This window comes from Ambystoma mexicanum, chromosome 3q (assembly GCF_040938575.1).
Source record: "Ambystoma mexicanum isolate Mex_15411 chromosome 3q, UKY_AmexF1_1, whole genome shotgun sequence".
NCBI lineage: Eukaryota > Metazoa > Chordata > Amphibia > Caudata > Ambystomatidae > Ambystoma > Ambystoma mexicanum.
This window is the reverse complement of record NC_090926.1, coordinates 99,651,742-99,667,479: the sequence shown is the minus strand read 5'-3', so window position 1 is coordinate 99,667,479 and position 15,738 is coordinate 99,651,742. Positions and strand designations below refer to the sequence as shown.

The following is a 15,738-nucleotide window of genomic DNA, read 5'->3' as shown; positions in this document are numbered from 1 at the left end:
GTGCCCATATAGAGCTTGAGGGATGACGGCCATGTGGATATCCAGCATGTGTCCTCATTCTCCCTCCACAGGTCCCAGAGAATCTTTAAAACAAGGCGAGAAACACATCCTAACAAATTTCCCTCTCAGGGACCAATAGGCACTTAAGGGGACCAGGAAGAGGACCTCATTGTCTATAGCCACCCATTGCTTGCTTGTCTGCAGGTCCATGTGGTATAATAAGACCCTCAGCTGCACTGCGCGGTAGTATGCCTCAAAGTCTGGAAAACTCACTCCTCCCTTCAGCTAGGGCCTAACCAGTGTCGAGTGCCACCCTAGGTCGAGCCCCTGCCAAGAGAAATTCTTCCATCTGCCTACTGATGTTGGTATGGAAGGAAAGTGGCACTGCGATCGGGAGCGACTTAAACAAGTAGATATCTGGGGAGGACATTTATCTTGATAATACTGAGCTGTGCCATCCAGGACATGGTTTGTTTGTTCCATGTCAATTCTAATCTCCTCTGCAAGGAGGGGCTGGGGGGATAGTTGGCCAAAAATAGATACTCCAGCAGGCAGGTGATTAACAGTCAAATGGGCGTCAGGAACTGCTGAGTGCAAGGAGGTCTGTGAACATACGCCGCTCCATGACTGCGGGGGGTGCAAGCAAGCGTATTGCATTTGTATTTATTGTGTTTATATAGTGCTTTCCTCCAAGCGCTTTTACATTATAACAGAATATATAGAACATTATAACAGTAGAAGCAATTTACAATCAATTAATCGAACCAATAATTAAGTAGAGCAATTCATCTGTGAGGGAAGGGGTGAGGAAGGGAAGGAGGAGGGAAAAAACAGAAGGGGTATAAGGGTGAAAATGAGGGAGGATAAGGGGAGGGAAGAGGATCATATGGAAGATTCGAGGGAAGGGGAGAGAATGAGAGGTGGGAAAGGAGAAGGAGAGATTTCAGGGAAATGCAGAAGGAGGAAAAGGTAGGTATAGAGCAGATTGAGAGGGGCAAGGAGTTCCAGTGCAGGGGGGCTAGGGGATGAAAGGAGCAGAAACGGGAGGAGGAACTTGTGGAGGGGGGACGGTGAGAAGGAAGTGGTCAGCTGAACGGAGGGAGCGGGAGGGATTATAGAAAGAGGAGAGAGAAGGGGGAGCCAGATCATGGAAAGATTTAAAGACTAGACAGAGGAAATTAAATTTAAGTTGGGAGTAAAAGGGAAGCCAGCCAAGGGAGGAGAACGAAGAAGAAATGGAGACATGCGGGGCAAGGAGACAAGAGGTACGGACAGCTGAGTGATAGATAGATTTGAGGGGAGCAAGATGAGAAGCAGGTAGTCCAAAGAGTAGGGAGGAGCAATAGAAGAGGCGAGATAAGATAAGGGAGGAGATTAAAAGTTTTGTTGCATGGAAGGTGAGAGAGGAGCGGACTTTGCAAATATTGAACAGGTGGTGGCGAAAGGCACGGGGGTAAGCAAAATATGGTGGGAAAAGGAGAGTCAAAGTGAATGCCTAGATTGCGAGCGTGGGCAGAGATAGGAAGATTAGAGGGGGGAAGTGAATGAAAGGTGGAGGAGAGGGAGGGGGAAGAGTATTGGAGGGAAAGAACAAGACTTCAGTCTCATCAGTATTAAGAGAAAAAACGGGACATCCAGTTTTTAATGGCAGTAAGACAGGAAGAGTTTAAGGTGGAGGTCAGAGGAGAAGGAAGAGAAAGAAAGGAAGAGTTGGGCGTCATCAGCATAGAAATGGTGAGAAATACCGAAGAGATAACAGGGGCAAGGAGAGGTGTAGAGAGAATAGGAAAGGGCCACAAACCGAACCTTGGGGTACACCGTATTCCAAGGGAGGTTAGGTGAGGAACAGCCGCCCCAGGAGACAGCGAATGAGCGGGAGGAGAGGTAAGAGGAGAGTCAGTTAAGAACAGAGCCTTTGAAACCAAAAGGAAGAAAACGTTGAAAAGTAGGGGGTGATCAACAAAAGTAGGGGGTGATCAACAGTGTCGAAAGCAGCAGAAAGGTCAAGGAGAATGAGGACAGAGGATTGCTTAAGAGTATCGAGCTGAGAGAAGGGGGTTAAGGATATATGTGAGGGCAGTTTCAGGAGAGTGTTTAGGCCGGAAACCAGATTGAGAGGGGGGTAGGAGAGAAAGATTAGTGACAAAGGCTGAGAGCTGGGAATAGGCGAGGCGTTCAAGTAGTTTAGAGAGGAATGGGAGACGAGAGATTGGACGGAAGTTGGAGGTAAGAAGGGGGATCAGCAGAAGGTTTCTTCAGAATACGGATGATGGTGGCATGCTTAAATACAGAGAGGAAGGTGGCTGAGGAAAGTCAGATGTTGAAGGAAGTTAAGTAAGGAATAAGAGGGTAGCTTGGGGATAAGAAGGGAGGGGAGGGATCAGTAGGGGTAGATGTAGGATGGGCTTTGGACAGGAGGGAGACATCAGAAGGGGAGACGGACGAGAAGTCAGACATGCAGGTTGAAGGGGAATAGGGGCGAGTAGGAAGAATCTTGGAGGAGAAGTTTGCAAGGTCAGAAGGTGAAAGGGTGGAAGAGGCTGAAGGGTCAGGAGTAGGTGGGGAGAGAAGACGAGCGAGGGTTTGGAAAATACAGCAAGGGTGAGAGGCTTGAGTGGAGAAGGTTAGAGTAGTATGAACGTTTAGCAGAGACAAGGCATGAGTCATTTAGAGAATGGTAGGAGAAATATGAGGTTTGGTTGGATAGTGAGGGTAATTTGAGCCAGAGTCGCTCGAGACGAAGGAGACGACGCATGGAGAGAAGTTGAGGAGAGCGCCATGGTTGAGAGGGTTTACGGGTAGGACGGAAAGAGGAGGGGGTAGAGTAAATCAAGAGTGGAGGAGATAGAAGAGGAAAGTGTGGATAGTGCTTCACTGGCTGGAAGGGAAGCGAAATCAGGGAGTGGGGGAAGAGAGGAAGAGCAAGTGTCGAAAAAGAGGGATTAAAGTCGCGAAGGTCAAGGTCACATCGAGAAAAGATGGTAGGGGAGGGTAAAGGAGAAGGTGAAAGGGGTCTGGGAGTAAAGGAGAAGAGTAAAGCATGGTCAGAGAGATAGATGGGTAGTGTAGAGACGATAGAAGAGGGGTAGGTTGAGTTGAAGATAAGGTCAAAAGTGGAGCCAGAAGAATGAGTAGGAGAGGAAGGGAGAGGGGAAAGGCGATAGGAATCAAGGATAGAGAAAAGGGAGAGGATTGAGGGGGAGTAGGGAGGTGAATATTAAAGTCGCCTAGTACAGTTCGAGGAGAGGGGGAGGGAGAGATGAGCGAGAGGAGGTGATCAAGGTAGTCGAAGGAGGAAAGGGGGCCAGGAGGCCGACAGATGATTAGAAAGGAGATAGGATGAGGGGAAGAAAAGCATTTGTATAGATATTCGAAGGAAGGGAAAGTAGGAAGAGGGGGTGAGGAGGCAGAAGAAGGGTATTTAGGGTGGAAGAGAAGGCCAATGCCACGACCAGAAGGCCGAGAGATATGAGAGAAGGATGAAGAGAAGCTGGTGAGGGAAGCAGGGACAGTAGAGTTGTGAAGGGGGATCCAGGTTTCGGTTAGACATAGGAAATTAAGGTTGAGACGAAAGAACATGTCCAGGACAGCAGCAGTCTTATTGCAGATGGATCTGGCGTTCCAGAGAGCAATGTTGATGAGGCTGGAGGGATGAACAAGGGGGGGTAGATAAGATTAGGACGGTGAGAGGGGGGTAGGTGAGGAGTGGGAGGAGTGGGGAAGGGGATTGAGGAAGGGAATGGACATGAGGAAGATGGAGATGGAGAGTAGGAGAGGAACTGGGTAGGGGAGAGAGGGGCAGAAGGGGGAGCAATGACGACAGGGAGGGAGGATTTTGGTAATGCACATAACAGGGGAGGAGAGTGGTATGAAGAAGATGGAATAAAGGGGGAAAGGTGTATAGGGGAAGGAGGAAGGAAAAGTAGTAAGGTGCCAATGGGGAGATAAGTCAATCGGAACCAGGGTGAGTGGATCTAGGGTCAGAGGTTTCAGGAGGGTGGAGGAGGGGCCGTGGGTAATTGGGTGAATAGAGGTGGGAGGATAAGATTCAGAAGGGAATAGTCCACACACCCAGTAGACCTACATCAAGATGCTTTTGGTTAGGTTAGGGATGAAGAGCGTCTTATTAAAACACATTTTTTTCCCTATAGGCATAGTGCCATTTCCTCTGAAGCAAAAGGAACACTCTGCTGGCCTTTGTACTTCGCTGGTATTTCACTATTCATGTACGCTGATATTTCACTATTCATGTACATTTTGGCACATAATTTCCCCATGTCCTGCCACAGTTTAACACGTGCCACTACATCTTCCAAAAAAAAAAACCTGTAAGCCTCCCGCTGCACAGCTCACTACTCCAGCCACCCACCTATTGCATCCTTCCATCTTAAGTAGTGTCTCATTTCACAACCAGCTTGTTCTTAGTCACATTCTTCATCATCTGTCCATAATTACAACGTGGACCATGTGTCCTTGGAAAAGACTTGGTACACTTGGCCTTGTGCAGAGTACAAAGAGCTATAAGAGGCGGCATTTGAGGTATAAACAGCTTGGGTGTGCATGCCCCATGAGTGATCAAAGAGCACACATAGTAGCTCGTTTGACCTCTGCTTCCGCACTACACGATATGATTATAGCACAGGTTATTTGTTTTGGTGTGGTACACATCCACCAGAGTACCAAGTGTCCCTTTTTATTGATTATATTCCATCTCTGCCTCTGTTTCTGTCCCCCCTCTTCCCCCCAGGTTAGTTTCACCCATATAAAGATACATCTGTTTCATTCCCACTCAACTACTACACCCATTCCCAAAAGAACACAACATATATGGGATACATTACTCACCGTAAGATGTCTGATGCTTGTATCTGCTCTCCCTATTGTGTGGGCCAAGGCCTGGTGCGGCCTTCCAAGGCCGAAAGGGTGCATCAAATCAAGGTCTTTGTCAGATGCTAGTCCTTTCCACCGCCGAAGATTTTGTCGAAAGTCGATTAAAGGATAGAAAGAGCAACTAATTATTTTTCAATCAAATGGTGTTAGCTGAATAAGAACTCAGCAATTTAGTGTCTGTCCATAATGGCGGAATAAAACAATCTGAGGGACCTCGATGCATGAAGGACCATGGGTACAGTGGACATCACACTAGGGATAGTATTACTGGCCCACCTTGTCGACGTCCCTTTTGAGTTTCAAAAACTACTGTAATACTCTGCAGCTTCCACTAGCATGTGATCTAAGCCGATTCCACAAGCCTCAGAAAACATTACACAACACTTATAGTACTGAACCTGCAGAGGGAGAGAAAAAAACAGAACCATGCAGAAAAATGTAATCTCTTATTCATAGTAGATGTATTGATCAACTACTATGTGATGCAAAGTATAATTTAATATCACTCAATAAGGTGTTCACTCTCCTGAAAAGGTGGAGTGCAAACATCAGATAAGCGAACCCAGTACAACTACTTCACACAAACTCAAAGGGGTCGTAGAATAAATAACACTACAAGGCCCCTGGAATCTCTACTCATTCCAACAGACAAAATTCCTCACAAACATCTGGTCTCCAGGATAACTGCAGCGCTGGTCAATTCAGTTCAGTCGGCAGCGCTTCAACTGTCTTCTGTTCTGGGAGCATTATGGCGAGACAACTTATACTTGGTTAGTTCCCTCAAATACCCCTGAAAGTCTTCCCCCCCAAAACTCCTGCTACCCTCCTTGAGCATCTGATGCTGTGTTTTGGGGGGTGAATTGCGTCCGCATTCTCCTCCCTGTCACCATCTCGTAAAGGGTGGTTGTCTTTACTGGGCTGGATTCAGGCTAAACAAAGCCCAAAAAAAAAAAAATGTGGCCTGTTCCTCCCAAACATTGTCCATATATTAGACAGTTTCCTCTTCAAGAATCAGTTCATTTTTTCTACAATCCAGTTGGCTTGCATATTTCGAGCAGTTTGTGCCATATCCCCAAGCGAGTTCCATTATCAGATTTTACGATCTCACATACCCCCCATACGCACACTCCACACCCAAGCGAAGAACTACCTTGCATACCGAAAATGTGGCTGCCGCTTTTGTATTAGGATGTGTGCAAGGACCAGCCTCAATCCAACGGGAAAATGGACATACAACAATAAGGTAATTAATGTACCCATTAAGCATGGCCACCTAATCAATGTGGAGTTCCTGGAAACAGCCCGTTGGACGGGGCAATGTGCCGTGCAACATCCCAACTCTTGCCAGTGTTATATGACACTTTGTGCAATTTGCCAAACATTTTGACATATTTCTGCAGATTGGGGCCAGCTGCTCATACAACTCTTGCAGCATTACTTTACCTGTAATATTTTGTCTCCATATCATATCAGTCGATGACCGAGCACCCCTTTTCAACTCAAAGCTCTACCTCTTCCTGGGGCGCCTGTCCTCGTTGCTCCATTTGCATGAGCAGTATGCAGTGTATGGGATTGCTAACTGCTGGTTTGCCACCTCAGAATATGCAGGGACATCTGGTTCAGTGATATGTCGCTTCGATATATCTGCAGCGTCATTGCCAAGATAAACATGGGTCTGTATTTTGGGTGTGGGTGGCGCATTTAAGCACCGCTAATAGTGTGGCAGGACAAAGCAAAAAAATAAAATCAATCTCCAACAAGGCTGCATGCTGTTCAGGTGTGCCGCCGAAACTCCGAAATACTCTCCTATTCCATCTGGACAACCCCAAATGTACAGTGTTCACGTATGTGGAATCCGAATATACAGTTACTAAGCATCCTTGGGATGCTTCTAATGCTTCAATGAATGCAATCGGTTCCTAAAACGAATAGTGTGTTGGCAATCTTTTCTCAGCTACGACCGCATACTGCCCCTCCCCAACACCCCTGCCCCCTCAATTTACAAGGTGCACCACTGTTGCATCCGTGTCTCTGGCCAGTCTCATGATCAGTTGTTGAAGGCCCATCAACAAAGAGGACCTCTCCTTCCTCAGGTGCATCCTCCCTTGCTCTTATTAAATCATCTTCAGGACCTTCATAGGTAACACAATCATGCACCTCCTGAACAGGTATTGCAATAAAACGTGGCAGGGTTCACTGTGCGGAATCTCAATGTGAATTGAGGGGCTTGACAAAATGACTTCATATGCAGAGGCCATTTGTGTGGTTAGAGTGGATGCAGAGGGCTCAAGAATTGCAAAGCCTGCATGCTTCACAGGTCATTGAGCACCCCATAGTGATTGTTGAGGATTTTTCAATGGCAAAGGCAGCAGTGACCAGTGCCTGTTCACAAGAAAGTTTATCCTGCATCACTGAATCCAATATGCACTGTAATATGCAAGGGGTTTGTGTCCTAGGAAGCTTTGCTGAGCAAACGGCAGTAATTGCTTAACATTGGCGTGGGAAAAAAAATGTTTGTGTAAGCTGGGGTTGCTAGTACTGGTGCATTACTTATGGCATGTTTTAGTTCTTGGAAGCATTTTTCTCCTGTCCACGTTGGGTGACCCTTTCCTTTTCTGTGCTTCGAGTCCCCACAGTAGAGGTTTTGTAACTAGAACAGTCAAAAATCCATGCTCTAACAGTTACACAAACCCAAGAACTGTTGCATTCCTTTGACTGTAATGGGCTGTGGTGTGTTCTGTACTGCAGCTGCTCTTTCCAGAGTTAATCTTTTGCCTGAATTATTTGCCCCAAATACACCAACCCTTTCTGACAGTATTGCATTTTGTCTATCTACTTTGAAGCCTTTGTCCGCAAGCAGTGTCAGCAATACAACTGAATAGGTCCTATGTAGGTCTACTGCTTTGTGCTGCACACTAGGTCATCTACATACTGAAGGACTGTACTCAGTACAAGTATTTTGCCCAAATCCATGTAGTACTCCGTTAAAAATGATGGGGGACTTAGTACCCCTGAGGAAGTCTGGTGTGTTGTAACCTTTGCCCACGGGTGATGAACACGCGAGATATTGAGAATCGGGTGCAATGGAATGGAAAAGAATGCATTTTTGAAATTAATAACAGTAAAATGTGTGGCCTAAATTGGCATTTTGCAGCTAATTGGTACAACTGGTAACTCTGCTTCAACAATGTTATTCAATGGGCAAGTCTTGCATCATCCTCCAACCTTTTGCTTTTTTTGTCAGTGTAGATCGCCATATTACTCAGGGACTCCGAGGGCACCATGATGCTGTGCAACCATAGAGCCACAATTGTCTCGTTTATATCTGCCTCTCTTGAAAATAGATGCTGTTGCACCCTGGGTAGCACTGCTAACTGCTTCAACTTGATACGTACTGCTACGTTGCTCTTCAATAGCCCAACATCATGGGGGGTTTTCGTCCATAAAGTGCTAGGGGCCATCGACAAATCTTCCTGTAGACACATGGGCATGGACTTGGCAAGGAGTATGGGACAATGTGCATTCCTATGCTGAATCACCATTTGACACAATACAAACCTCCAGTATCATTTCACCATCATGGTCAGCCTCCTCAAACAAGTGTCCATCTGACACCCACTCAATGGTTGAGCAGGGTCAATACACTAAACTGTACGCCACTCATCTCCCTCTTCGTCAGTCCCTATGAGCACACTCTCGTCATCCACAATCAGCACCCCCTCCAAATCTAGCATGATATGCTACCCAGAGAATTATCTTGGGGCACTGCTGGTCCAAACACAAATTGACAGCACCCTCCATGGCTTGTTTCCGATACCTGGGACCCAACTCAACAAGGTCACTCCATACATAAACAAATCTGGGTGCCAAGGTATTCCTCTAATGGTGCCATAGCTATAAAATCTTAATGTTTAACACCAGAACCCTAGCATAACAAATACCTTGTGTGGAGCACACTACCTTTCCTTCAGTGAATGAAATTGGCATATTTAGCTTGCTTAACAGATCCCTGCCTAACAAGTTCACTGGTGTTAACGCTGAAAACAGTAGCAGAGCCAACACCTGTTGGTTACCCAACTTGATGGAAAAATCTTCTGCAAATGGAACCAAATGTATCAACCAGAAAATAATTGCATGTCCACTACCCTTCCAGATAAGGTGAAGCGCCCTTCCTTTATACATGATTTTGTTGCACTTTTGTCAACCATGAAAACAAATGATTTATTACCCATTTGCACACCTAACAGTTCTAAGTCTGCAGGGACTGATAGGTCTGGGCACGCCAGAGCTCTGTGTGCTGGCCTAATCTGGTCATGTGTTAGACCTAGGGAATACGAAGGGCTTACCGACCGCCACACTCACCCAGTACACAAGGCCACTGTGCCGTGCAGCAGAACATTTGTCCCACACTTGTGGGGATGGCTGCTGCACATACACTGGTGTGTAATTGGGTGCTGGAGGTTGCATCTGTGGTAGTACTGGCACCTCATATTGATACTGGGGCTATTGTCCCTGTGCGGGCACCAAACCAGGCAGTGCAATTTGAGACATCAGTCCATAATGCTGTGGATACGTGACCGGGGCCACCGGGATATGCATGGGGATCATATGCAGCCACTTGCCTGCTCCTACACTCGCGCAAAATGGCCCATTCTCCCACATCAACACGGTCGTGTTCCTCCGAATCTCTGCCTCATCCCTCTGAATGCTCCTACTTGGCCTCCCCGGCATACCCCTCTACATCCCTACTGTGTTGCCTTATTAACCTTGATGCGCTACTGTCCAGTTGTATACCATTCTTGTTTCCACTTGTGCCATTCCCGGTTCTACCTGCCATCCAGACCGGTTCAGAATTCCCACTCCTATGGTAAATCTTGCTCATTTCTTCAGTACCGACTTCTGCGCATTGTCCACTACTTCCTTCTTTTTTTCCTGCAAGAATGTACTAGATTGCCTAAATATATGCCCAACCCACCCCCCCCCCTCAATCCAAACTACCTTGTCCAAATCTTTCTGGACCTCTTTTGGAAGTCCTTTCTTTAACCCACGATTCACCTGTCTCTCTCTGCCCTCCACATTTCCTGAACCTGGAGTATGTTTTGAGTCGGGTCTTCGTCTTATTTCATAGTGGACGCCATAATTGCATGAAGGTCTGAAGTGTCAGGATATGCTGCTCTTAGAGCAGCCCAGACTTTAGCCAGACAATTGTTAAAATGCACCCAATCATGGTCATAGCCCAGTCATAACACTGGATACCATGCTTTTTTCCAAATATCATCCGCTTGATTGCCTAATAATGGTTTGCCTTATAGTTATTTCTATCCATTTGTGGCCTGGGCAGGTACTGTGCCCTGCCGGGCCCTTCATGTAACAATTCCCAACGGCTTAGCTGGTAACTATTTCCCCACTTGCTTTCCCCTCCACAACCACCATGTGGTCAGGCCGTGCCCTCAGTCTTGCACCCCACAAACTACACTTAGTGTCACCCTGCACAGCATCTCATCTGCCCGTTACTCGTCTGTTCCCCATTCCTCTTCGCTACTCCGGCATCAGCATCTGATCGATTCATAATCGAAACTGTCTGCCCGTGGTCCCCCTCGATATTGCTTACTGTGACCACCATCCTTTGTTTCAACATGTACGTACCTAATCGCGGTACTATCAATCCGAAATCAAATATCATCTGCTCTCCATTCATTAGTGCTGGCACTCTTCTGCTTTCTAATTTTACTTGCACCAACTCAGCCTCTAACTTCGCAACAGTTTCTAAACCGCTCAGGCCCGTGTTCTGTCTCCATCACTAACAGCCCACGCGTGGCATTCGCTGCTGGAACTGTGCAATACATATTCAGGATTAGTATAACCTACTTGCATTTGGGTGATGAGGCTGTGAGGCTTGTAGGTGTATCACAGGACAAAGGGGCTACACTAGGTGCGACGGGGGGGGTCACACAGGGCACTTGTGCTACAATTTCTCTTTTTAGGGGCCACCGGGACATCTTCCAAATCCTCAAACATTCTTCACAGCTAGAGAATGCCCTTCCAATTCAACTTCTCCCCTTACATTTCGCTGCTAAATGTGCGTACATGTGGCCCAAATCCACCAGCGCCATCTACCCCTGCCTCCCCAAAGCAGCCAGCACTGTTACCCCTCCCAGTTCTCTTTACCCCACATACCTACACAAGACCTCGACATACAACTCAAACACCACCACTCCACACTATAATAACTAGTCCAAAAACACTTTAAATCACAAATCAACAACAATTACACACACAATGGTTTAGACACTTAGTTTCTTCGAGACTAGGGCATTTTCTTCGAGACAAAGGCATTTACTTCCTTATGCCCCCTAATGCAGGTCAAGGGATCCCAGGCCTGCCATATAAATGGCCCTACACAACAAAATCACTTATTTACACAATGGTTTAGGCCCTTCTTTTATCCCCTTGCCTCAGAAAGATGGAATTTACCTCCTCACACTCCCTTTTGCCAAGTGGAGGGATCCCTAGGTCCTTCATTTACTGGACCTCACCTCCATTTTACTTGTGCTGCTTTTCCTCCGCAATGGAGGAGATCCTGTTTCCTTTCACTTCTCATTTCCTCAAAATATATGCTGTGAAGTCACCTTTCCGCTTGGCGGATGAGATCCTTCTGGAGATATATAAAAGCACTGTATATTGCCAGGTACTACTCCTTCTGCAATGGTGCACTTGTATCGAAAAGGAGACCCATCGGGGGCGCTGTTGCGCTGAAGCAAGATGGCTGCCCAACAGCAGCGCTCCGGACTGGGAGAGCGCATAAACCCTACAAAAAGATTCTTCAAATATGGCTAATCTGCTCTGTGCTGACGGTGCTTCTGGGAATACCTCTGCTACAGCCCTGTGGATTTCTGGACCCTGCCGTCCCCCGAGGGATGAGTTGTGGCCCCCGCTTGGACTGGGGCTGCGTGTGCCTAGCCCACCCTGCGCCGCGGCTCCAGCAGCTGCGGCTCTCTGTCAACTGAGGGCACGGCGCTACAGGCCGCTGTGGGGGAGGAGCGTCCGAGCCCTTCTGAGCGCGCCGAACCGCCGTGGCTGGCGGGTTCACCCTGTGCTCCCCCAGCCAAGTTTCTGCAGCCCTCCGGGGACTCCACGCACCCTGCCCAGACCTACTACCACCTCCTCCCGCCAGCTCTGGGGACGCCTGGAGGCGCTGGATTCTCCCGCTGCCTTCACACTGCTCGCCTGTCCTCCCCTCTGCCGCCCCCTTCCCATGGAACACGAGATGTATCCCACGGCAAGGTAGGGGAAGCGGGGGGTTTTAAGTGACCGGCTCCTGTGATCCTGGGCTGCCGGCCCCAGCGGGCACGCCTCGCAGCCCGCCATCCACCTACTCTGCGGTGAATTGGGCACTGCGGCCCGATCTGGTCGGCGCGGGCTCAGGCTGGGGGCCCCTGCGCTGTAGAGACTTTTTCTAGCATTGTTCCCCCCCTGGTCTGTGGGGATACACACTGCGGCTTGGCCCGCGCCTCACTACACCGTTGCTTCTGGTGCCTGCTGCCCACTCCCCCTAACTTGATACTCGCTACGAGCTCACTGGGCCGGTGTGGTGCACCGCGCCCGTGGTCACCCTTACTGCATACCCCCATCATTGGGGCTACAAACTTTTGGCCTCCCGGTGTTTCGCTACCCAGAATCAACGTGACTGGTCCTATAGGCGGGACCCCACTAATCACCAAGAACAATTGCAACAGCTGTGGATACAAGATCCTGGGGGTCCCCGAGGTCACACGGGGCTGGGATCAAACCCACTGGGTTACTCTGCATCCCTCTAATTGCACTTCACCATCTAAACAACCCACGCACACCATCTAAACAACCCACGCAATCCCAGCTGGAGGCGATCTCTTACCCTATCCATTGGAACCTACTCTGCTCATAGCTCACCACAGCCAAAACAATGAAAACACCCCGCGGGTGCGGGGACACGCCGGTGCCCGTGGTGTTCCAGGGGTGGCTACACAGACGCTGTCCCCAACTAAGCCTCACCACCATCCTTCTGGCAGCCCCCATTTGGGCAGTCAACTTGCAAACTTGCTACCCTTGCTCGCTGACGCTCCCTAAGGTTCCTGGAACCCTGCTTTCGCCGTCACCATGACAAAAGGAGCCGGGGCTGGAAAGAAGCAAAGCTCGCTAAACATGTTCACTAAGACACCGTCCAGACCGCAGTCTGAGCCCCCGGAGGAAGCACCCACCGTCTCGACATACTTAACCCCCGATGACACGCAGAAGATGCTGGAGTACATGCGCGAAGGATTTACTATGCTGCATACTAAATTAGACGACATGAATGGCACCATCTCTTCTATAAAAGCCCATATCGAAAGAACAGACAGCCGGGTCGCCGAGATCGAAACCAGGGTCGGTACTGCTGAAGATGACCTGGGTTTCCTTCGTGCCGCAGTTTCCACACTCACTAGTCGAGTTTCGGCAGTGGAGAGTAAGAACGACAACCTCGAATCCCGCTCCAGACGGAATAACCTACGCATTGTTGGCGTGCCCGAGGACATCATCAAGGAGCCCATGGAGGACTACGTGGAACGCATCCACTCCTGGATACACCGAAGCTCTCCGCACAGTTTGCTGTTGAAAGGGCACATCGCTCCCTGACTGCCAAACCTAGACCAGGGGCACCTCCTCGTCCCATTATAGCCAGAATCTTAAATTTCCGGGACCGGGATACCCTGCTGCAAGCGGCCAGGGCCAAGGGGGGGGGGAACTACTTCTTGGATCGGCGAGGATCCATCTCTACCCTGATTTCTCTGTTGCTGTGCAACAAGAACGCAAAACCATCCTGGCTGTGAAAAAGACTGACTTAGGAGTCAAATACTACATGCTCTTCCCTGCAAAGTTAACCTCGCACGGAGCAGGAGCTCCCTTCCTCACTGCTGGAGCAGTGCGCCTCCTTGTGAAGGTGAAGCAGGAGCTTCCCTTCAGCAAGGTAAGCCCCGAGCTTATTTACGCCCAAGACAGCCGACCACATCTTCAGCTATGCTATTATTCCACACAAGCGTGGCTTAGCACACCGATGCCGTGCTTACCCCCATCCAGCTGTTTAAAGCAGCTGAAATTGGCAATCTAGCTAATTCTTTCTCGTGCACCCAGACGAAAGCACACAGGGTCGACCACTCCAAGATGGCCACCTAGCCCCCTGGTCCTCACTTCCTGATTTCCACTTCCAGCTTGCCTGGCCACGAACCCCTCCGATTGGCCCTTACTGAATTCAAATATCCAATCCGGAGCCGGGAGGCGTGAGCCGGCATCCGGAACGAAGGCAGGAGGAACAAAGGCTACTTCCTGTCTTAGCCTGTCCTTGCCTGATCTTGCTTCTTGCCAGAACCCCTGCATCGCCAGACTTGAACTCAAGTTAGAAACCTAAGGTACTGTCCGACTACACGCCGTATTACTACTTCATAACACAACCACTTTCAGCGACCATATTACCCGGCTGCTATTCAAGCATATGGACTAATAATAATATATACTGCCACATGTCACTATGCCTCCGACTACTAGATTGTATACTGCTGATTATTTACGCAATGAGTAACCTGCACAAATATCGGTTCTGCGCTTAATTTCTCCCACCTGCTCTATGCCTCGGCTGCTAACACTGCCCTTCAGTAGTATCTCAGGTGCCTATGGCCGCATTTGCTTGGATGTACTCAGTAAAATGCACACGCCTAACTCCTGTTTGAATGCTGAATATTGTACTATGGTTTCTCCTAAAAGAGAAGAGGGCCTAAACTGCTTATGTGAGCCTGCTAATTGAAATTGCTGCCCATACTGTGACATCTGAAATTACTTATAGCCAGATAGCACCGAGTTTTGTTACATTCTGTCAGATATTACTGCATTCAGCCCGCTAATAGCTTAATTTTAGCCTATCTGCACCTCGACTTACAAAATTGCACTTAGCCCATTAACTGGACCCAAACTATCTATGTCTTGCTATCTGAAATTGCACCTAGCCTGATAGTCACATTTAGCCTGCCTGTACTTAGCCATTTCAAATTGCATTCTGACAACTGAAATTGCACCTAGCTTGCCTCTACTCAGCCACTTAGCATGTACACCCTGGGTCTCGCCTACAGGTCACCCTGGCTACCACTGTATATTACCTTCTCCATCATACTAGGAGTACAATCACTTAGCTTGACCACCAAAGCTAACACTGAGTCTCTGCGCCACGTCCTATCCCACCCATCCTACCTACCCCATCATGCTCGACACACAACAACCAAATACAGGACTTAAAATGAACCAATATCAAGATAGTACCGCTTTACAAAGGCCATGTAATACTGCAGACAGAAACCTAAGATTACGCGCTCGCCTGTCCAAACTGCATGAGCCACCAGCAAAGAAAGTTGAACTACTAAATCTCCAAAAATAAAATACAGTTACCCTTGAAGGTTACTGCAGAACCCACCAGGAAACAGTCCAAGCCCAATAGACCTATAATAAACGGCACCAAACAGACAGCCAAAGTTAGTCATAACACTACCTGCCCTAACCGAGAAAGCCACAAACCTTATCTCAAAGGAGCACTTCTAAACACCAGGTCTCTAGTCGCACACGCAACAGAGATATCATTCTTACAGACAACCTAGACTTCCTGGCCATCTCAGAATCCTGGCTACATGATGCGGCAGGCCCTGCCTTATCATTAGCAGTCCCGGACAACTATACAATTCTACGAGCGGACAGACACCTCCCGAGGTGGAGGCCTAGCAATCATAGCTAAAATCAGCCTAAACATGAGAATTATCACAACCACCACTATGAAATCCTGTGAATGCCTCA

The 15,738-nt window shown here is 48.4% G+C and overlaps 1 protein-coding gene across 2 annotated transcripts in view; it reads right to left on the bottom strand.

The window, feature by feature from the left end:
• Nucleotides 1-15,738, bottom strand: part of LOC138582171 (gametocyte-specific factor 1-like) — a 933,223-nt gene that overhangs the window by 885,308 nt on the left and 32,177 nt on the right. The window lies entirely within an intron of this gene.